Source organism: Anser brachyrhynchus (genome assembly GCF_964034855.1).
Source record: "Anser brachyrhynchus genome assembly, chromosome: 2".
Taxonomy (NCBI): domain Eukaryota; kingdom Metazoa; phylum Chordata; class Aves; order Anseriformes; family Anatidae; genus Anser; species Anser brachyrhynchus.
This window is the reverse complement of record NC_137695.1, coordinates 29,674,740-29,698,672: the sequence shown is the minus strand read 5'-3', so window position 1 is coordinate 29,698,672 and position 23,933 is coordinate 29,674,740. Positions and strand designations below refer to the sequence as shown.

At 39.1% G+C, this 23,933-nt stretch overlaps 1 protein-coding gene across 1 annotated transcript in view; it reads left to right on the top strand.

Moving 5' to 3' along the window:
- Window positions 1-2,904: 2,904 nt before the first annotated feature.
- The window catches only part of THSD7A (thrombospondin type 1 domain containing 7A), a 297,034-nt gene continuing 276,005 nt past the window's right edge, over window positions 2,905-23,933 (top strand). The window contains exons 1-2 of the mRNA XM_080578905.1: window positions 2,905-3,316; window positions 3,829-3,929. The gene's annotated coding sequence lies outside the window, so the exon portion shown is untranslated. The remainder of the gene's footprint in view (window positions 3,317-3,828; window positions 3,930-23,933) is intronic.

Sequence of the window (23,933 nt, the reverse complement as noted above, 5' to 3'; positions counted from 1 at the left end):
GCAGGGACTTTCTGCTCTGGTGCCGGAGCACCTCTCCCCCTCCTTCTTCACTGACCTTGGTGCCTGCAAGGCTGTTTCTCACTCCTCTCACTCTCCCAACTGCTGTGAAACAGCGTGGCTTTTTTTTTTCTTTTTTTTTTTTTCCCTTTCTTAAATATGCTCTCACAGAGGCACAAACAACATCGCTTTATTGGCTCGGCTCTGGTCAGCAGCGTGGCCTTTATCTAACATGGGGCAGCTTCTAGATCCTTCTCACAGAAGCCACCCCTATGGCCCCCTGCTACCAAAACCTTGCCACGTAAACCCACTACATCTTAACAGAAGCTGCATTAGCCATCTTAGGCAGCACATGCCTACAGCTTTTTCAACACAAACTTGACTTGGAAAGGAGGAACCTGGGAGCAGGAAGACTGAGGCTGGCATGTTTGTAAGTGACCTGAATGCTGCCTCAGAACAGTTAGGATTCCAAGAAGAATGTATAATCCTGAGCTTTTCCAAACTTCTAGACATTTAAGTTTCTAAATAAATTGTCTTCTGCATCATGATATATCACCTGTGACAGTGCAGATAATGGTGTATTCTCTTCATGTTGTGGAAAAGGAGAGGATTCTAAATAGCAGGATTAAAAAACATTCTAAAGGATGCTATTGATGCTTCCTCATGAAGTGAATATGAGTACTTCCCCACAGTGAATATGTACTACAAAAAGTAATAAAAAATAAAAAATAAAAAAAAATAAAAATAAAAAATCAGAACAATTTGAGTCACATGTTAGACATCTCCCAGCCACTTCACACCTTGAGTCAGGTTCTTGCAACATAATGAAGCTTTCGGTGTTTGACACACAAGTTCTGGACTGGTTCTTGAAAAGATTTTTCATGGCTTTTCTTCAGGATCTCTCCCCACCCGCCCCCACAAGGAAACTAAGTGGAAATTCTGCCAGGTATCAACAGAAAATATTATCTGTGGTTAAAGTAGGGTAGGATGAGTTATCAGAATTAAAAATGGAAATAACAAATAACTGTCTTATGGGTAATTATAGGGAATCACTGTCAACTTCAAGAATGCTTAGCTGGAATTTCAAGCCCAGTGAGTTAGCTTATGTTCATGCTTGTTTGTTCATTGAAATCTTATGCTAAAACTGTGTTGGTTTTTGTTTGTTTGTTTGTTTTTAATAAATTAATGAGCTCTCCATATTTAGCTTCAAGTAAAGCCCTCAAGTAAAATTCTGAAATAAGCATTATGTTGATCTACCATACAGTTAGAGTATAGGTTCACAACCTCTGTGGTCTTAATTGTAGCTTTAGAAGAGCAACCATTCTTCTGAAAGCTTCTTTTCTGAACTTTGATACCAGCACCAATTTTCTACTTGCTCTTTATTAAGTAAGCTATAGTCTTATGTAACAGTGAAATGGCCAAACTGAAGAGCAGCTGGAGGGAAAGTGTAGAAACCAGATGAAAGTTAGCAGTGCCCCTAAATACTGCCCATTATGTGGTGAGTATTTCGCTCCCAGGACATAAAAGCACCCTATTAAAACTCCAGAAAAACAAAGCTACCATGCCCAGTAATGAAAACAGATGATGAAATGCCTGAAACTGATTGCTAAGCTATAAAAAGGTTTTTGATAACTGGTATACCTAAGTTGCATAAATAGCAACATCTCTGATGTACTAAAGCTACTAATTACATTATTGGTTCTGAGCAGAACCAATAGATGCCCTGAAGCATTGCAGGTTTTCTTTAAAGAATATACTTCCTTGTGGTTAAAGGGCTACTTTTCAGTGAAAATGACTGTACTGAGCACCTGCAGCTCTATATCCCATTAAAGGCTGTTTCTCAGACTTTTTTAAAGGGCAGAATGGCCTTTTATAGAATCACAGAATCACAGAAACATTAAGGTTGGAAAAGACCTTCGAGATCATCTGGTCCAACCATCACCCTACTACCAATGTCACCCACTGAACCATGTCCCTACGCAACACGTCCAACCTTTCCTTGGCTACTAAGATGGTGAAGGGCCTAGAGGGGAAGACATATGAGGAGCGGCTGAGGTCACTTGGCCTGTTCAGCCTGGAAAAGAAGAGGCTGAGGGGAGACTGCATCGTTGTCTACAGCTTCCCCATGAGGGGGAGTAGAGGGACAGGTGCTGATCTATTCTCTTTGGTGACCAGCGATAGGACCCGAGGGAATGGTGTCAAGCTGCGACAGGGGAGGTTCAGGAAGAGGTTCTTCACTGAGAGGGCTGTCGCGCACTGGAACAGGCTACCCAGGGAAGTAGTCACTGCACCAAGCCTGTCAGAATTCAAGAAGTGTTTGGACTGTGCACTTAGTCATATGGTCTGAATTTTTGGGCAGACCTGTGTGGTGCCAGGAATTGGACTTAATGATCCTTATGGGTCCCTTCCAACCTGGGATATTCTATGATTCTATGATTTCCTTGAACACTCCCAGGGACAGTGACTTGACCGCTTCCCTGGGCAACCCGTTCCAATGCCTGACCCCTCTTTCTGGGAAGAAATGTCTCTTAATTGTTTTAATTGCGCTTGGAAGCTAGTCTGAGCTGATGATTAATGTCCAGAAGTTTCCAGATATTTTGAAAGACTAGCATTTTAAGAAAGAGTATTATTTCCAAAACACAAAGTGTGGTTAGTTTTCCAGTCTTCAGATTAAAATGAACACCAGGAAATCTGAGTAATGAACCATAATAAATCAGTACTATCGCTTCACAATTAGAAACACATTGTCTAAATTAGATAAAAGTGGTGAAAAGGGCAATTTTAGACTACACCTCTTTGTGAATAGCTTCTGATGCAGGCTACATGGTTGGTCCATGTAAAAGTCTCTGTGTCTGAGTACAATATGGGCACATCCGTTTGCTTCACAAGGGAAAGACAGCTGGCTTGATAACATTAGAGAACTTCCATTTCATTGCTCCTGGGATAGCAAATCCATTTGCTGACTAACTTACAGCTTTTCTTAGTGTCCTACTGGCTGCTGAGAGTACTTTTATAAGAGTTCTTGTGATCTGCTGGATAAAGTGTTCTTTCTCCCCCCTACCTATCTAACCAGTCTGATGGTTTTCTCATGTTGCAATAATTTGTACTGCTACTTTACCCTGTTTGGGAAGGCTAGCATTCAACAGGAGACTGCAAGGCACCCACTTTGCCAAGATTCCTGTGTTCCTACGCACCTGTGCTCTCAAAACCTGCTTGTATTTTAAGTGTGAACTGGAGCACCTTGTTGTGCTGTCTCTTATTCCCCTCCTCCCTTTATTTTTTTTATTTATTTTTTTTTTTTTGCAACAAGGTCGACAATGTTAGTGCTTTTTTTGTAGATATTCTTTGATTTATTTTTTTTAAAGCAAACACACCATGTATCATTAAATCAAATGTTTTCAAATGTCCCTATTTTACAAGGTAGACTTTTGAGCAGTGTTGCTCAAGTGGGAAAATACAGCAATATTGTGATTTGGGAAACTGCTTTAAGCAACTTTCAGTTCTACAGATCATAAAGTAGAGCTAGAATTAAACTTTGCAAAAAAATAATAATCTAGTTCTAGAAACTTAGAAGGTCCTTCAGTATTTAATATTATAAACTGACTTATTATTCTTAATCTTATTCATGCAAATCAAATGTAATCAGCACATTCATCTCTGTAGAAAAAAAAATTAGAATTGATCAGGTTTGTATTAGTAAAATGAGTGAGTCACAGTGCTGCCTGAGCTTATGGGAAGCTCTACTTCTGTTTCACACTAATTAATAGAGCATCTGTGCCCTTAGCCCTCTTCACAAAAAATGTACTTTAAAACATCAACTTCTTGTTTCAGAGATGTTTGAATTGTGTTGATTATCCTTCTAAAATGACAAAATACAACAGATGTTTCCCACTTCTTCTGGGAAGGGAAAGTAATACATCCATTTTAACAAGGTAAGGAATCCAGTTACTGCAAAGGCTTTAAGTTAAAGTGGGAAGATTTTTGAGAGATCTAACATCTCAGGATCTGCTGTGGTTTTCTGTATATAGAATTTCTTCAAATATTAGCATGTTTTCTGATTACAATTCCACTTATTACAAAGGAAAAACACCTATATTAAATGAGTTTCGTGCTTTTTTCTTCTTTAAGATTTTGATAATGGTGGTTGATTACATCAGTGGTTGTCCAACAGCAAAGTGACTGTGTTGGGTAAGCATGTCTGTGCAGCACTATTTCTGGTGATAGGGAAGCAGCTACCAGAACCGGCATTTTAGTATGCTTGTCTTAGAAAACTGTTAGTCTGATTTTAATGTAAAGAACAACAAAAACCTATAGATCCAGGCCCTGGTGATTGAGAAGTGCCAAAATTGCATATTGACAGATCACTGTGGATTTAAATTCTGCTTGAGGAACTAGCCTAGTGTACCCTGAACATCTAAGGCTTGTCTTGGGCTTCGGCATGAGAAATCATCTGAATGTCATGTTTTATATTTTCGCTTACAGCATCTTTTAAGGTCAGAAGCCTTAAGGAATATAAATATCCTGTTCTGTGGCAAAACTGATTGCACAGTTGTACAGTCACGCTGCTTCTGATCTGCAGAAATTATCATTACAACTACACCCAGGCCTTTATTTATTCCAGAAACACTTGTTTGGACCATGCAGTTAAGTATATCTCACTTTGACCAAGTGACTCTTAAACTGGAAATCTCTAAGCCCATAAAGCTACTCTAACATTACATAGAATGGAAATCTCTAAGCCCATAAAGCTACTCTAACATTACATAGAATGGACTTCTGAGACTACCTAAAGATGAAGATATGATGTTAGACGACTTAGAGCAGCATTATGCTATAAGATACTAGCCAAAATCTTGAAGATTTGAGCTACTACCATTAAGAACACAGGCTTGAAGTTTTGTTTGAACTTTTCATGTGTAGGTTTGCCTCAATGACAAGAAGAATATTGCATTCTGTACACACATACCACCTTTTCTGATTTTTCTGATTCACAGATTGCTTTCTTACTTTTTTTTTTAATCTTGCATTTTTCATTAAATTTGCCCCATAATTTACTCTTTTACTATGACTTAACATTAAAAGGAAAGGAGAAATTTGAAGAAAAGGAGAAAACTAGCCTGTAAAGGTATCTAAAGGACACATAAGTTTCTGAAGCCTTGTCTTTCCTTTCAAGTGCCTTTTATGTAGCAATACATATGCATTTCCACCAACTCATATTGGTACAATCATAAACTGCAATTATTAAAATAGCTGTATATGAATATATTAAATGAAATTTATCAAAGAAAAAAACCAATCTGTTATGCCAGTGCTATGTGCATCTGTCCTAAATAAAGGGAACAACTTTCCCAGCATAGTAGGCTGGATTCAACATTCTTTCCCCCCTCTTTCCCCCCTCTTTCCCCCCTCTTTCCCCCCTCTTTCCCCCCTCTTTCCCCCCTCTTTCCCTCTTTCTCTTTCTTTTCATTCCTTCTCTTTCCTTTGTTCCTTCTCTTTAACCTGCTCTTTGCTTTCTGATGAGGTGTTTAGGAATAATGACATTAATTGTCCTTACCAGACAATGTGACCAACTCTGTAAAAATAATGAATTTGATCAGATTATGCTGTGGAAGCATAGTCAGCAAACTTCCTTTGTAGAAAATGAATTGGTCAAAGCAAGGCAAATTAAACCCTCTTCCAGGGGAAGACATACATAAATTATATCTCAGATAACAAGGTGACCTATTGATTTAAACAAGCAGTCATAGAAAATATGTATTGCAGGAGTTAACCAATGGCTTTACTGAAGTTTTATTATAGAAGTTAGAATTTGAGTAAACCATGACACTTACTAAGTAGCTAAATCAACCAGCCATCCGTGTAACTAAGATTGATATGAAGAGGCAAGGTGAGCATCACCATGAAGGTGATGGAGACAGTGCTTAGGTCTGATCTTTTTTTATTATTATTATTTTTTTATTTTATTTTATTCTTTTGAGGGGAGAGAATTCCCAGAGACTTGTAAGATCCCTTACACAATTTCTATGTTATTTTCAAGTACAAAATATTAAAGGGAATACTTGAAATAGTGTCATTTCCTTTCCTCCCCACTCTTTTGGAAAAGGAGAGTAACACGACACTTAAGAGGTGGAAGGGTGTCATCTATGAAGGGAACTTGCATGCTGCTGCAACTAGTTTCACTGCATTCATAAACCAGCATCTGCTCTTGCAAATTGGCTAATTGTGTGTGCAAGCAGGTATTCACTAATTAGATGCTCAATTATCCATTTTGCTCAAACAATGGCCATTTGCATGTATAAAATTAAAGGTTTTATGGACAGCTAGCTCATCCCCTGCTAATGAACATTAAGCAGGGACTATCTTAAAGACATCCATCAACATTTCAAGGCTTCAGGGAAGTCTAGGGGCCCGGAATTCTCTTATGAATAAGCACTGTGTAGCATTGCCTAACAATTAAAGTATATATGTGGCAACATTAATATCAGAAAGTAGCAGAACCCAATATAAATGATAATTAGGAGAAATGACAGCTCAGCAAAAAGGAGCAATAGCGTCATTAGTGCCACTAGGGGCTTTGTGAAGCATGCTCTTGACTTTACAGCTATAGCAAAGGGAAGGGGGTAGGGAAGAACAGCTTTTGATTAGGCCAGATAGTTATCCAGACATTCAAATCATTGCTTAGGCAGATTGGTATAATTTTCTAATTTTAAGAAGTGTCTAAGTATGGCTTTTCAAAGTGTTTTCAATTAGCCATCATAAGTGCTTTTTGAAAGTAGGACTTAAGCATGATTCCAGCTCTTTTCTTTTACCTTCTCTCCATATTGTGTTAGAATGATTACTCCAGAGTGACAAACTGATATCCCTGGAGGCTTTTTAAAATAAATTTTAAACTAAAATGTAATGAACATTGTACATTGTGAAGTAGAAGAGAGGTTTCCAGATCTCTCTCATTTCTTTCTGAGTCTCTCATGAGGATTTTGTTTGCCTTGTAGGGATGATGTCAGTATTATCCTTGTTCATAAAACAACTTTCTAAGCTTTGAGGCAATTGTAAGAGGAAACAAATAAGGAAAAGCAACATATAAAGTTGAAAATTGTTGCTTTCTAGCCAGTATCATATTCACAACTTTTAAAACCATAAATCTCATAACTTTTGTTCACCACATTAAAATTGAAAAAAGCCTTCAACCTTGGATATATAACTGCCAGTAGTGCCTTCATTTTATATTAAAAAATAATTGCATAATTCTCTATGCACCTCAGATCCTACAGACCTGTTTCTGATCATGCTTGTCAATCTTGTCTGTAATGGTATGTGTCAGATGGAAGAAAAAAGTAAGAAGATGTAACTGAAATCCCAAATCCCACCAGCTCCCAGCTACTGAAACAATGTTCCTCTTGATTCAGTCTAGCCTGGTCTGATTATTTTTCAGGGTGGGTTATTACTGTTGAGTGTTTGGAAAGTTGGAAGCCATGGAAAGAGCAACGCTTGTCCCAGGCCACTTCCAGCCTGGGGCTCTTGCAGACTTATTAGTCCAAAGGATTCAGCCTTGTGTCTAAAGATCAGCTGAGCACCCCACTCTTTAACCCTTAACTCTGTAGTTTTGGATTTGTCTAGCTGATTTAAAACAAACAAATGAACAAACAAAAACAAAATACTAACTTTTTAAGCCTAGAGATGTACACTGAAAAAAATAATATATATGTTTCTGAATACTGAGTTTAGCTCACAAAAGAAATTTGTATTATTAATTAGGTTATTAAACATGCATATGGTGCATTAGTCAATGATATTAAGTCCTTCATCCATTTTTCTGGCTTTTTAAATAGGTAAATATGTACCAGGGATAGTAGCAAAGTAATAATATCCTCAGCAAAACTACAGGAAACTTTGTTTTCAACCTCCATGACAGGAATTAGGATGCCTATTCTTTATCTGGTTTTATGAATCCTGTTTTTGACATTTTTACTCAATTTTTGATGATGCTATTGATTTCAGCTGTAGCACTTGTGAGCAGAAATTTTTGTAATATAGGTTAGTTATTTCTATCTTTCCTCTTAGCTACAGCTGTCCTTTTGCTAGATGCTGAGCCCTTATTGCATCATTTAAAATCAAAAAGTTTGACTCTGATTAGAAGAAAACCTGGAAAATGTCACTATGAGCTTCTATAGCCAGGCAAGGCAAATTCCCTAATGTTTCAGAAGACCTAGTCATACGAATAGAAATGCAGAGTGATTTTCACCTAGGGAATTTTAGAGGATATAAGCATAGCTATATGCACAACCCTGCAACCATTTCTGCTGGGCTATTTTCATTATGATTTATCTTGTTATGGTAATATGACACCACTTTACAGAATGACAGTACTCTGCCTGAGAGTAAAATGCCTTTAAAGACTACCACAACAAAATATTTTCAGATTATATATACTCTAAAAATGTCTTAAATTCTCTATATACACATTTTCACAATAATTCTATATAGGCTATTCTATACCATGCAGAGTTCATGCTGTATTGCTGGTCAAGTCAGCTTAGATAACGTGATCTGCTCTGTGGCATTAGAATAATGCTCTATTAAAAAGTTATGGAGTTGGTATTTGTGTATGCTATGCCATGGTCCAGACTAGTAGAAAATAATGTAATCTTTTGTACAGAAAGTATTGTCACAGTAAAAGTGATAAAACAAACAGAAAACTCACTGGTGAAACACAGTCCTATGTTTTATGGGCACACCATCTCTTGATACTGTCCCTTGGAACAATGATGTTTCTGTTTGAGCCAAAATCAATGAGATGCAGTATGCATTTGGCCATACCTGGACAACCAAACACAGAAAAGGACATAAGAATTTTAAAATTGAAAATGGTGTTTGTCTGGATTATAGCACATTTAAAAAATGACCACTTTTAGTGGTCATGTTCAGTTCATGTGTGTAAGTGATAAGCTGATCTTGTACCTGCTTTCAGTAAATTAAAAGATCCCAATGAACTTTTATGTTGTCAAGACCAGATTCTATATATAATTTACATAAAATATGTATTACTTATATAGTGTTTGCATAGGAAACATGTCTTTAGTGCACTCAGTATTATTTTATGGTTAAAATTTGAAAGAAACTGAAAGCGTAGGAGATCTCTTCTCACCAGGCCTACTCCATTCCCAGAATCAAAGAGCATGGTCTTTTTCCACATAGCCATGTAAGGAGATTCCCTTTAGAGAAAAGCAGTACACCAGCAAGGCTGGAATGAGTGATGCTATATTTGCTCTTACTGATTAATTAGTGACTTCTAGCAGCACACTAAAGGACGCTGCTGGGGATGCAGTTTGAGCTTGCTACCAGCAAATCCAGGAAAGTCTCCCCATTCTTCTGTAAGCAGACTGGATTTTTACAGTTACTGACTTAGCCATTTGTATCTTCAATTGGCCCATTTGTATATTCAATATACAGCACTTTGTTGCAGACTCCAGCCTTGTTCATTCTGCTTAAATTTCAGCTAAGCTGTATGTCTTGAAATAGGATTATCTGCATGTTTCCTTAGGGATGATGAAAGTAATGAGCAATTAGTCCTCAGCGGGCCAGCTTTTCACGTAAATTCCTTCCTTCTATGTATATTCTGTGTATCATTAACAGAAACTGACCTTTATATTCTGAATTGCCAACTCCCTGGAGTTTCTCTAATCTCCAAAAAAAAAAAAAGAATAAAATTAAAAAAAAAAAAAAGATGAAAAAAATGAATGTTTCGGTACCTCATCCTTTGCCAGTTTAATTCAGGTGTAAACATCATAAATGTCAAGAAAGTACTCCTCTATTTAGTAGTTAACTAATGTTAAGAAGGTTTATTATCATTAATAAGGGTAATAGCCATCTGTGGTTTCATATAGCCATTGCAAGTGTATTAATGGTGTGCAGTAAAGGTTCTTTTTTTCCTAAATCAGTTTTTATAATGCTAAAGCTGACATGCTTTTGTTTGGTATATACTGGATGTGCACTGAATGTCAGAGTTTCAACTTCCCAGATAAGTACTTGTCAAATAAAAGTGCTAAGTCCAGTGCAGAGCACTTTCCTGGAACTTGGATCCAAGACTGGGCAGTCCTTACAGTCTCTGTACCACCACTCCTTCGCTTGAAGGTGAAGGGTTAAAATACTGACATTAATTTGGGATAAAACCATCTATTTTCTCTCCCCTATGGAATACAGACTATCAGGTATGTATGTGCTTATATATATGTATATCCCTTTGTAAAAATGCATTGATTTTTTTCATGAGATTAATAATTCTCTAATAGTTTTTAAAATGTCTCTAATTCGTATTTCATAAAGAACTGTGTGTATTGCTTAAAAATGTGTAGATACACAGGAGATCTCATGTTTTGATGGTTGTTTTTGTTAAAATACTCAATTAGAAAGTAAAGATTCAGTGAGTATCCTTAGGTACGCTTAGATTAGCTGAAACTTGGAGAAATCAGTGAGAATAATGAATGGATGCTCTGCTGCACTGTAACGATGCAGTCTTCTGTACAGGCACTTTTATATTCCTCTTCTAAGGGTAGTGCAGACTTTGAGCTGTCCTGTCTCGTGACTGGAAAGTGACATACAGTTCTACTGGAATGGCTGTATGCCATCCTATTCTGTTGCTCGGAAAGACCCCAGAATACTTAGTCATGAGGGATGGCATAAATTCTTACAGTAGCAAGAGACCACGCGCTTATTGGCTTTGCAGCCACAGAGGACTGCAGATATAATCTAAAGTTAATGCTTGTAACTTAATTTCCTCTTTCAACTTCTTCAAGTGGAAAGTGTTGGAATGATTCCTTTAACCTCATTGATCTGAATAAAATTGTCACTGCTTGTTGCACGCAGCTCTTAACAGCAAAGCTTGCAGGCCTTAGGCAAAATATATTTACCTGAGAACCCAAATTCCTGTGCAGTAGCTTAAAAATTCAAAAATTGTCAAAAATTGTCTAGTTCTGTCCTGAAAACATTTTCTTGATTTAGTTACATAAATGTCATTTTCAGCTTTCAGCAGCCACATTGCCCATCCCATTGGTGTTCTGCCCTTGTGCCCTCTGCTTGTGCTTGTCCATGTGCTGGGCAATGTGATTTTAGGCTCTTTTTTCCCCCCCTTACACACAGATGCTCTCCAGTCTTTAATACCATCCCTATAAATCTTTTCAGATTTCTGTGTCTTGACAGCTGGAATTATTTATTGGTTTGACCTTCATAATATTGTTGGAGTTAGAGGCAGATATAAAATATCATGGTGGCTCTCCTAAAAGCTGATTTGGATATCATCATAATACTAAATACAGTGGGTGAACAATTGGTTGACATTTTGGTCTCAATGGGTTAAAGTAAATGGGGTTACATCAGGCTGGTGACAAGTGGGGTTTCACTGGGCTCCATTTTAGGTCCAGTTCTCTTCAATGTTTTTATAAATTATCTGGATCCAGAAGTTAAATGCCTATGAGGTAAATTTGGTGATGATACTAAACTAGGAGGAGCTGTTGACTCCGTTGAGGGTAGAGAGGCCTTGCAGAGAGATCTTGACAAATTGGAGGGCTGGGCAATCAACCATATGAAGTTCAAAAAGAGCAAGCGCTGGATTCTGCACCTGCGAAGGGGCAACCCTGGGCATATGTACAGACTGGGGGACAAGATGCTGGAGAGTAGTTGGGCAGAAAGGGATCTGGGAGTTCTGGTTTACAGTAAGTTAACTATGAGTCGACAGTGTGCCCTGGCTGCCAAAAAGGCCAACTGTACCCTGGGTTGCATCAGGCACTGGTGGGTAAAGGGAAGGGATTGTGCCACTCTGCTCTGCGCTGGTGCGGCCTAACCTCGAGTGCTGTGTGCAGTTTTGGACACCACAGTATAAGAAAGATATAAAACTGTTGGAGAGAGTCCAAAGGAGGGCAACAAAGATGATGAAGGGTCTAGAGGGCAAGAGGTATGAGGGGTGGCTGAGGTCCTTGGTTTTTTTCAGCCCAGAGCAGAGCAGGCTGAGGGGAGGCCTCATGGCGGCCTGCGGCTCCCTCACGAGGGGAGCGGAGGGGCAGGCGCTGAGCTCTGCTCTCTGGGGACAGCGACAGGACCCGAGGGAACGGCATGGGGCTGGGACAGGGGAGGGTCAGGCTGGGCGTTAGGAAAAGGTTCTTGACCGAGAGGGTGGTCAGGCACTGGAACTGACTCCCCAGGACAGTGGTCATGGCACTGAGCCTGACAAAGTTCAAGAAGCATTTGGACACTGCTCTCAGACATAGGGTCTGGTTTTTGGGTGGTCCTGTGTGGAACCAGGAGTTGGACTTGATAATCCTTCCGGGTCCCTTGCAACTCGGGGTATTCTGTGATTCTGTGATCATCTTCCAAGATGGGCCTTTATGGTATGGCAGAACTTTGTTACATGAACGTGTACAGAACATAATCACCCAATTCCAGTGCTTTCATGTGTTTACTTTTTATGGGATATATGGAAGTAGTGATTTGAACAGAAGTGTTCAACATCTGCTTCCATTCAAGTGCATTTAAAAAAGTCTGTCTAGCAGATCAAATGCATTGTTAATGATTCATTAGATGTTCCAAAAAAGAAAAATTCTTCAGTAGAAGTATTTTCAAAAATGTATTGCTGTTAGGAAAACTATCAGATAGAAGGTCTTCCAGTTTGGATGTTTCAACTATGAGAAAAGATAGTTTTGGTTCTGATGCAAAATCACAGGTAGCCCTAAGTAGATGGGAAGTTAAGTATTCTTGTGTCTTTCCTCTGCCTTGGGACATATGGCCAAAATACCAAGGGAGTGGTACTCAATTCAAATTGATCTGTTTATTCTTGTAGGGTATAGTCCTCAGTCATTGTTGTAGTCCTTGAATAATAATAATAAAAATAAATTAACAGATTTTGATTTTGTGTTGGGAAGAACATTTCAAATGGGGGAAGGAAAAAGACATTCAATAATTTCTAATGTCAACGTTCAGAAAAGCACAGATAAACATTGATTTGTATCACAGGCATGGGCAATATCAGACTGCCTGCGTTTTACCATCATTTGTGCCTTAAACATTTCAAAGTAATCGGTGGTAGAGTTGCGTGTACTCTGTGTGTCCACACAGTGCTAGAAAATTAATGCTTTAAATATAGATGGCAAACAGGAATGCCAATTAGTGTCTGCTGTACTGGTGATTTCTTGGGTAGGCTTCTGCCCACTGGAAATTGGACTGAAGTAACTAATTAATGTCACATAAGGCATAGAATATGTAAAATAGTAACAACTTAGTCAATTCATCACAGATTTGCTGAACTGAGGTGAAACCCTCCTTATCCCACTCCAATTTATTGAGTTGTTTAGCTCCTTGACTATGAACATGTATCTTCTCTTGTCTAGTCCCTCAGGGAAGATTTTTCCGTCGTATTTTTGCATCATTACAAAAACTCCGAAAGGTTTCACAAGTTCTTTACAGATTTGAGAAGAATTTTTCACTTAAAGACACTCTCCCAGAACATTTGATCCAATTTCTTTTCAGTTCTCTTCCTTGATGTGCTCTAACAGGTCTGGGGAAAAAAAAAATACAAACACAGCTTGCAAAGCTGCTAGGTTTGTTTGGACTGAAGTGGTGATTCTGCAATATAGCACAATATTACAGGTTTCAGAGATGCCTGCAGGCTTGTTACTAGTGTGAAATGGGGATTCTTTAAAACAAGAGTGTCAGTATCTATGAGATGCTTAACATTATATGCCTTATATTTTCTTATAAATTATATGTGGATATGTAGAAAGAGAAAGAGTGAATAATTTACACTAAGGAGAATAATTTGGAATGCAAATGGTATTAATGAGGATATTTGTAAACAATTCAAAGAGTTTACGATTATTTATAAATACAATGGCTAGAAAATGTAGTTTTCTATCTTTTAAAAGTGGAGATGACAGACAAACTAAAGCTTGTGTGAACAAAAGGGAAAGCAGTTTTAACCTAGGTCACCATTTTTGTCAGTTCTCCACTTTCCTGATCTCTCTGTGAGCTGCCATTCCCAACAGTTTCACTTCAGGACTGATCTTGGCATTAGCCACATCCCTGTTGTACACAGGCTGTGGATACATAAAAATGTGTACTAACTTTCAAATATGCCTGAGAAACTGCCTCTCAGGCAAATATCATTACCATTAGTGGGGGAAAAAAAAAAATCAATACTGAGTATTTTTTTTATATGTAACACCTGGGAAAAGTCAGTCTGTTTTTTAGATGCTGCTGATACCCTTAAAATTATGGTGTGTAATTAAAATTATGGGATGTAACTGACTGACTTAATCTTTGTTCTTTGCGACAAATTAGGAGGAAGCTTTACTTGGATCATTGTGTTTTGTGTACGGTTCATCATGAGTACCTCTTTCAGAAGCTGGATGAGTCAATTCTAGCTATCCATTTTTAGTACTCTGAGACATGGCAAAAAAAAAAAAGGACACTAGTAATAGTTTTACCTTATAATATTATATTCAGTGAGACTTATTTAAAAGGAATGGGATGGAGTTGTGAATTTATGAACAGTTCATGATATTTCTGAGAGGTCTGGCTTTGCTCAGCCTGAGGAAAAGAAGGCCAAGGGGGAGGATCTACTTGCTGTCTTCTATTGCCTAGTGATTGCTTACAGCAAAACTGAACCTCTGCTTCTGAGGCACACAGATAAAGGATGAGCAGGAACAGACACAAGTAACAGCAAGGGAAATTCTTTTTTTTTTTTTTTAAAAAAAAAAAAAAGAAAAAGAAAAGAAAACATGCCACATGATAACCAGTAGTCCAAATTGAACAGGTTGTCCAGAAAAGCTAGGATCTCCATTCCTGGAAAATTTTGAAACTTCTTTAGATAAGGTGCTGAGGAACTGGTTGAAGTTGCTAATTTGAAGTTGCTCTGCCCTGACATCTCTAGATGTCTTCTCCAACCTAAGTTATTCTGACTGCTGTAAAAATGACCTGGTTTTCCACTTGAAGTATTAGTTTTTACTTGAAGTGTTCAGTTGATTTTAAAAATAAATAGTTTTAACATAACTTTGGTGCAAAATCTAAGAGAAGATTAGGAAAGATGATACTTGCACAACTCTGTTTCTCCATCAGATGCTGAAGCCATATAAAGATGACTCAGTGGACAGTGCTCAGTAAATCTAAATACTGAGCATAAGTTAAATAAAACTTTTGGCGTTTTGTACATAGCTTTTCATAAAATTAATAAAAAGAACACCAATTTTCCAAAATTTCACCAGAAGATTTTTTTAATAATACTAAAATGGTTAGTTTAAACATTTATCTTGTGTGTTATGAGGTTAACATCTGAATAATTTTTAAATAATTACTGTAAACTCCATGTTTTGGACAGTGGTTCATTTTATGAGATAGATGTTATTTTTAATTTATAGCTCAGGTTTCTGCAAAATTCTGAATGCCACTGTAGATTGATCACATTATTGCAAGACACGCAATCAAGCTCACAATTACTCAGTCAAGGATATTGGTGCTAAGCTTATATTTAGACAAGCATTTGACGTAGCAATCGATGTGATACCATGCACGATTGATTGAAGTTGATCATGCCATAACTCATTTTTGCTTCGTGAAACAAATTTAGGGCAGACTAATGAAAAAAGGCCTTCTCCCCACCTGGAATATTTAGATCCCACTGAAAGCCCAATGTTCTTTTAGAAGCAATGAATAAAAGTGGCATTGGTTCATTGCTTTTCTCAAAGTACATGACAATAAATAAAGCTTGCAACAAATTTTGATTGTGCTGTAGTTGCTGGAGGTAAGGATAAGTATTGGAGATAGCAGGACACAGCTATTAACTCTAACTAGTTTTGTGTGTTTATTTCAAGCAGGGCATTAAACCAGCGATTTGGGTACTTGTGGAGTTTGCCTAGCTTTGTTTTTTTTATCCATGTCTGAAAGATATCTGTGTGAAAAGTCTTCCTTCTGCAGGTTTGAAGTTTCTGACATCCAGGAAGGAAAACCCAATAGTTTAATTATTGAGAAAGGGAAACGTAAAAGCTGTTGGAAACGCTCTTTGGCAATACGAAGTGAATATTCATCTTCCTAAGAAACACTTCTCTTGAAGAAAACTCACGAGGTGCTGTCATGGGCTGTTTACAGTTCCAGAAGTGGAGTGATTTACACCAGACCTGGGGAGTGCTTTTGCCAGCATCTGCCCCGGCAAATCTCGGAATCCCATCTACCAGCGCGGACGCCTTACGGCCTCCTTGATTAATGGCACCCCTCATTTTCTTTGCCAAGCAGCGCAATTAATCTCGGCTCGTCCCTAGGTGCGGGGGGTGGGGGGGGGGGGGAGGCAAACAGCAGGCAAAACTCCTTTGGGATGATTTTGCCCCCCTCTTTTTGTGGGCCGTCTCCCTCCTCTCGCACCCCGCGGGGCGCTCCTGGGGGGTACCGGCGGGCAGGTGCCGAGCCGAGCCGTGCCGAGCCGTGCCGGGCGAAGGATCGGGTCCGGCCGCCGCTGCATTGCGGCTGGAGCCGGCGGCTCCCGGGGAGGGGCGGGCGGCCGCGTGATACCGCGGGGGGGCGGCTCCATGCCCGCGGAAGGCGGCGGGGGGCACCGGGGGGCGCGGAGCCTCCGCTCCGCCCCGGGAGGGAGGGAGGGAGAGGGAAAGGGAGGGAGGCACCCGCCGCCCTGTCCCGGCCCCGGGAGCGGAGCGGAGCGGTGAGTGCGGGTGGGGATGGGGATGGGGATGGGGTGGGATGGGATGGGGATGGGATGGGATGGGGATGGGGGGCAGCGGCGGGGTGCGGAGCCGCCTCTCACCTGCACCGTGCAGGGGCAGTGGGCACGGGGCCGGGAGGGGAAGGGGCCGGGAGTTGGCTCCGTGTGGGATCAGCGCCAAGTGCTGCTGCTGGTGGTGCTGCTGCGAGTCGCGGCCCGCGATTTCTGTTCCGCGGAATTTGAAGTGACGATTTAAGCTTAAAGGCGGCCGCGGTTGCGCTCTCCGGGAGGGCGAAGTAAAAAAAAAAACAACAACGTGACGTGGAGCCACTTCTGTAAACACCAAAGACTACGCTCAGCACAAGGAAACTGGCAAGAGAGGGTTTGCCAGGCTCTCCACGACCAAGCCTGCTTTTTAGGAGTGAAACTGTCAAGTTGCTTTGTTAAAGCAAATAGTTGCTGTCTGAAGGACGTGGGACGGCAATCACATTTTTCAGATTACTCGGTGCGTGTCACAGGGCTGTAGTTGCCAGCAGAAATAGGGCCCAGGGCACTGCGCCTGGAGGAGCTGAGTGCTGCTACTTGCCTGGTCCGGGGGTGTTTTGTAAGAGGCTCGGTGAGCTGGAAGCGTAGCAAGCAGGCACGTGGAAAGAGAGCACCAGGGATGGGGACAGACGTGTCCCCACACACACAGAGCTTTCTTCTGGAGCATTCTTAAACAACCAAAAGGAAAGTAAAGAAAAAGGTAGGGTTAAAAAAAAAATCGCTTTCGTAGTTAATGCTGTCGGCATAAAGTTAAATTCCAGTTGGTGGTGTTTTCTTTTAATAGCTCCGCTTAAGTGAAATGCAAATCTGTGGAATTAATGGAAACTGCAAGAAGGGTTCTGGGTTATGGATGCAGTTTTGTGGGTGGTAGGCACCATTTGATGTCATGATGAGGTTGTGATAGGTAATTTTGGGTTAAAATGCTGCCGCAGCTACATTTTGCAATTTATAAATCAGCACTAAACTTGACAGAGCTGTACCAGAGAAAGTTTGTTTATCAGACTCTTGCACTTCATTAAAAAATACCCACTTTTTAAAACTGATTGGGTCATCTCTTAATTGGTAGGATAAGGCACTAAAAATGTTTGCTGGTTTTGTATAGGTCAGAAGACCTATTTTGTCATTTCCTAGTTTTACGTGTCTTTTCTCAAAGATCTGTTGAGATTTTTTTTTATTATTATTATTATTTTTTACCCTGACAGATCTCCTGAAGGGCACCTAGAAGACAGGGGGACAAATGTTATCAAAGTTGCTTGAGAATGACATGCTGTAATTTAACACGAAGAGGATTTTTGAGATACAGGATTTGTTACTCTTTTGGCCATGCTATTGATCTGATTTTTGGAACGACTTGTTTTTTGTTAAGGGCATTGGTATTATAATATTAGATGATCACTTCTGACTTCTTTTATCAAGATTTTTGTTTGCTTGTTTTTGTTAGACCTGTTCTGACTTGAGATTCAGCAGACCAGTAGAGAAATTTTTGTTTTTGTTACCTGCGGTTTTCAGAAGTTTCACTGGTTTTATGGCCATACAGGAGTAATGCAGTTGCTTCTGGTGAGATGGAACTTGACCTTGCTGAGATATTTCGTCCTTGGCTTGGATTGAGGCTTAATATTGTAGATGACTTGTCTTTTTAAACTGAGGAATTTAGGGTGTCTTTAGCAACTATCACTTTATTCTTCCTGTTTTGAAATGTGTTTTACCAGAACGTACAACATACATACAACAGAAATCCCAGCTGTGGTTAGGCACTTGGATCCACATTTATCTTCCCACATTGTGCATTTTATGACAGGAGGGAGAAGTGGAAAGCTGACAGAGTGATAATATTCTGACATAGTAATTCTATAGGCTATATATCATGTCAGCGTACCATATATTAAAGCAGCCTTACACACTGTATGTGTCACAGCTGGCCATAGTAGGGGGGAAGGGAACTATGATTGCCTCAGTTAGCTCCTCCTTTAAATCTACGTGAGCAACAAAGTTTTTATTTGGATCCTACTGAAACAATAATGTGGAAAAAGGAGAAATCAATATTGAAAATCCCTTGCTTTTCACTCTTAGTAGTTCCTTTGGTAAGTCTTCAATGTCAATTGGGTGAAATTCCTTGATGCTTACCTCTCCCTTACCACTTTAAATTCTAAAAGTGCAAGTCACTGCTTTATTGCACTTAATCCATACTTAATCAACGTGTTCAAATTGTACTCTGAATGTAATCAGAAAGAGAAAGCATTTTAATTTTAATCTTAACAGCTGTGAAACTGTATAAAATTAATTCTTATCTATAGCATAGTCTTACCTTCTCCAGCTGTATTTCACTTGCATGAGAAAACAGTATCTAGAAGTTAATTAGGGATACCTTGGGATTCTTTCCTTTAATAACATGAAAAAAAAATCTTGCTTCATTTCTTTTCTCATGTGCTCACAACTTTTACAAGTCAACATTTGAAAACAGGGTTAAATTTGTGGTGAAGGAGATGGAGAAAAGATGGGCTGGAATGCTAATACGCACAAGCATCATAGCTTTTGATATGCTATTCTGGATTGTTCTGATGTAAAAGTTACCCTTTCTTCCAGAAGTAAAATTATGCAGGAGATAAGTATATTCAATATTTTCCCTAAGCTGTCGGCTTTACTTATCATAACCACACAGTACCTGTCAGAACTGTGCCCTGTCTGCAGGCTACTACAGGCAAGGAGGATGCCCCAGTAATACCAGAGGTGGTTTTCAACTTTATTTCAATTTGCAGACCACTAAAAATTTTCCAGTGGAAGTATGGAGATTCCCATATTAATGTTTGACTTGTTGTCAGGGGGCCTTGCTTTCTTAGCTATGTATAGTAGACCTCTTGCAAGTCCTTGGCATGTTACAGGTTGAAACTTACTGTTGTAAAATTTGAGAATCCATTTTAACTTTCACGTGGTTGATTTGTGGTGTGTGGATGTGTAGCAGCTTTCTTAAAATTTCTGGAAGAAAACCAAACCTCTCTTTGCAAAGTAATTTTTTGGTTAAAATGTTGATGTTCATATTGGTGAAGCTGAGGCTTTGGAATGATACTGTAATTAATTGGCACACATGTTCATAACATATGTAAGTTTTGTTCTGTAGTGGAAATTTAGGGGGTGGTTTGGAAATAAAGGAATAATCACCTGAGCTGCTGATGTAATGGGAAATACAGTTTTATGATGCCTTTGAAGAGAGAGCTTTGAAATATCTAATAAAATACAAATGTCATCTCACAAAACCTACCATGAGGCAAAATGCTGTGATCACACATGTTCAAGAAGAAATAACTGAAATTGAACTAGGTGCCGAGAAGAGCTAACAGAATGGTCTGAATATATTGTGAGCTTTCCTTGCCCTAGAGATATGGAAGATCCTTTTTTTTTTTTCTTCCAAGTGAGATGAAAGCTATGTAGGATATGGACACCATCTGTGGCTTTGGAAGAGGATCCATAAAAGAGGAGCAGAACCTGGTGATAAAAGACATTGTTGCACAAGAACAATTGAGTATCTACTACCCCTGAATAAAGTTTCTTACAGAAATTCACAAAATATTTTCCTGTTAGAACAAGTGGATTCTGAAGCACTCAGTGGCAGCAGAGAGGGGTAGGGAAGCACTACAGAAGTTTTGAAATAAAGGTTTTCTATTTTACAGAAGGAATTACTTGTTTAGCAGCAGAATGGGCCCAGGGAAATGGTTGCATTTAACTTCTGTCAAAGCTTTAAATTTCATGGCATGTAATGTGCCAATCCAGTTTCTGTTCAGTCTGTTTAAAATACAGCTTCAGAAATCCTTTCTTCTTTTTTGGCTCTTGCCAATATTTAACCCCCTCGAGTAATTTCTCCTCTTCTACATTCGTTTGAGCTGTTTGTCTGTGCCTGAATAGGCTAAAGCCGTATTGTGTGCAGCCTGGCACTCTTCTTGTTCCCTTTGCTTTTCCTCCAGCAGCCCTCAAGTGGGAGATGAATGTCTCCTGCTTTCTCACTCCTCAGACTGTGCTTGAGATGGGCTCCCCCTCTTTGTGACCTGATGCACTCTTATCAATTCCTCCTGAAAACACAGAATACTTAAATTGCTTTCCAATCAGATTTCTTTTGTAAGATGAACATTAAAAAAATAGGTAGCGTAGATGTTTTAAGACATTCTTCTCATCAATAGCAGTTAGTAAAATGTCCCCAGTAGTTTGTGGAGCTGAAACATTGATATTGATAGAGAATTTTAAAAGGAAAGTCCAGACAAGCTTAGAAGAACTTTAATGTGTGTAACAAAATGTCATTTTGCTTTTTTGTGGTGTGCTAGCATCTTCAGCAAAACTGCTTGCATTTCAGATTATAACACAAGCTCTCAACATTTGGCTTACAATTGTTCATTAGACATAGAATCATAGAATGGCTCAGGTTGGAAGAGACCTCAAAGATCACCCAGTTCCACCCCCCCTGCCATGGGCAGGGACACCAGACCAAGTTGCCCAAAGCCCCATCCAGCCTGACCTTGAACACTTCAGGGTTGGGGCATCCACAGCTTCCCTGGGCAACCTTTTTCATTGCCTCAGCACCCTCTGAGTGAAGAATTTCTTCCTAAACCTACCCTCTTGTAGTATAAAACCTTTACACCTTGTCTACTGTTGCACTACGATTCCTGAGAGAGTCCCTCCCCATCTTTCCTGTAGGCCCACGTTAAGGTGGGCCTAAGTGGTTAAGGCCGCTGTAATGTCTCCCTGAAGCTGCCTCCTCTCCTGAACAACCCCGACTCCCTCACGCCGTCTTCATAGGAGAGGTGCCCCAGCCCTCTGATCACCCTTGTGGCCCTCTGGCCTCACTCCAACAGGCCCACGTCTTTCTTATGCTGGGGGCCCCAGAGCTGAACACAGTGCTCCAGGTGGGGTCTCATGAGAGCAGAGCAGAAGGGGAGAGTCACCTCTCTTGACCTGCTGGCCGCGCTGCTTTTGATGCAGCCCAGGATGGATCTGTTTTTTATTGTTGTCTATTATGAACGGGTTGCCAAGGGAAATGGTGGAGTCACCATCTCTAGGGGTGTTCAAGGAAAGGTTGGCTTTGGTGGTTAGGGATATGGTTTAGTGGGTGACATTGGCAGTAAGGTGATGGTAGGACCAGATGATCTTGGAGGTCTTTTCCAACCCTTATGATTCCATTTAAGCAGCTTCTCTTCCTTTGTGCTTACTAATAACTTTTTTTTCTGACTACTCCAATGTCTTTTGATATCTGTATCCTCAAAGCTGGAATAATCAAAAGTTTAAACTTAAGTTTTTAAGCTAATACTTCTGATGTGTCAAACTTCTAAGTATGTAACGTGTATTAGTATTTTAAGTGTCTGTGAGTATTTAAAAATAAATGGTATTATATTGTTTTTTATTATGTTAAGACTTCTGAATAGAAATTTCATGGAGTGTTTAATATTAGTTTTGCCTAATAACATTTCAGAGAAGTTGTAGAATTATTTATTTAATTTAGGTTAAAGTGCCTGGGGGAGAGAATAAACACATGGTTATTGCCTCAAATAATTTACAATATGAGGTCTTTACTATGCAAAGTGTAAATTGTATTATCTATCTGAAATGCAAATAGTTCTATTGAAAACTATAATGTCATAAGGAGGCAAATTTACATTTTGTGTAAAAAGAATCAAAATAAGGAAGAATGACTTAAATGAAGTCTCTAGTTTTACTTGTAAAATCTATGAAATATAGCTTTTATTTCTCTCCCTCCCTCCCTCTCCCTCCCTCTCTCTCCCTTCGTCCCTCTCCCTCCCTCTCTCTCTCCCTCTCTCCCTCTCTTCTCTCTCCCCTTTGTGTTTTTATTAATTGGAAGTCTTGGTTTTGTTTCGTTGAAACAGAATGAAAGTGATCAGGAGACTACCCAGAATAGGTCAGTAACAATTTTGTCATACTGTTAACATTTATGTGTATATGGGTCTTATATTCCTGTCTTGAGATTAGCCAGTATCATAAAAAAAGGCTGTCAGAAATATCTAGTTTTCAAAAATTAGGTTTATATAAATACACTTCTGGGTGCTGTGATTCTTTGTTTAAAAATGTGCTGGTTGAAGTCTTTTTATTGAAAAAGTTTCTCTCACTTTGCTTTCAGTGGGACTGAAAGTCTAAATGCAGTGTTTTTGACTCCTGCCACTCTTTGAGCTCAATGCTGTCACTGAACAGAGGAGATGTATTTTCCCATTGACTTTAATGTGTGTAAGATTGGATTCTAATAGTCCAATAGCTGTGCAATTTGCTGTTGTTCCTCCAATTAAATACAAAAAGATTAATCTCAAAATAATAGCAGACGGGTCAAGACATTTTGAGAAATCCACCATAGTGACTATGTGATTATGTGAATTATTGGTCGCATGTAAATCTTCTTAAAGATGATGGATGGAAATCCCAGATAGAAACGGTGGTAACAATGCACCTTTTGTGGTCTCTGAAATTAATTTAATAAATGTTTTGGAGATTGACTAATATACATGTAATGACTTTTTTGTTTAGGTCAATGTAAAGTCTAATATATCTTGGAGATGAGTATTGATCAGGGTTAAAGCCAAAATCAATCTTGGATTTTGAGGGTCGTTACACTTGGAAATAGGATGCAATACAGAAGATATGCATATATTAGGTTGTGGAAGGCATGTAGAGTAATTATAGGAAAATAAACTTTAAATTTGTTGTAGTGTCTAAAAATAGGTGGACAACCTGTTGAAAGATTAGTTACCTAAATAAGTAATCAGTGAGACTCCTTACATCTTTTCTTAGCTTAAGGGTTGATATCCAGCCTTCTTGTAGTTAGTATGAAAGTTCCCTTTTGCTTCAGCAGAGGAGGAATGTTGTTCTCCCTGTTTGAGTTCATGAGCTGGTGGTGTTGAGCAAAAGGTTAGTCTATCTTTGTATAGACATATTTTTTGTAAATGGTAAATTGTTTTCTGTCTTGGCTGTCTTTCTTAGATGTTCTGGTCAAATTGAATCTCCACAGTTTGAGAAGTGCATGCTTAGAGAAGTGAAAGAGGTAAATTACAATACAATGTACCCGTCAAATATTGCATGGTAAGCATAATCGATTTCACTGAAGGTGAACTAGTGCTGCTTACTAGATAAGAAATGTTCGAATAGATTTTTATTTTTTTTTTTAATCAGATGCTTTTTTATTTTTTCCTGATATGAAGTCTCTGGCCAGGGT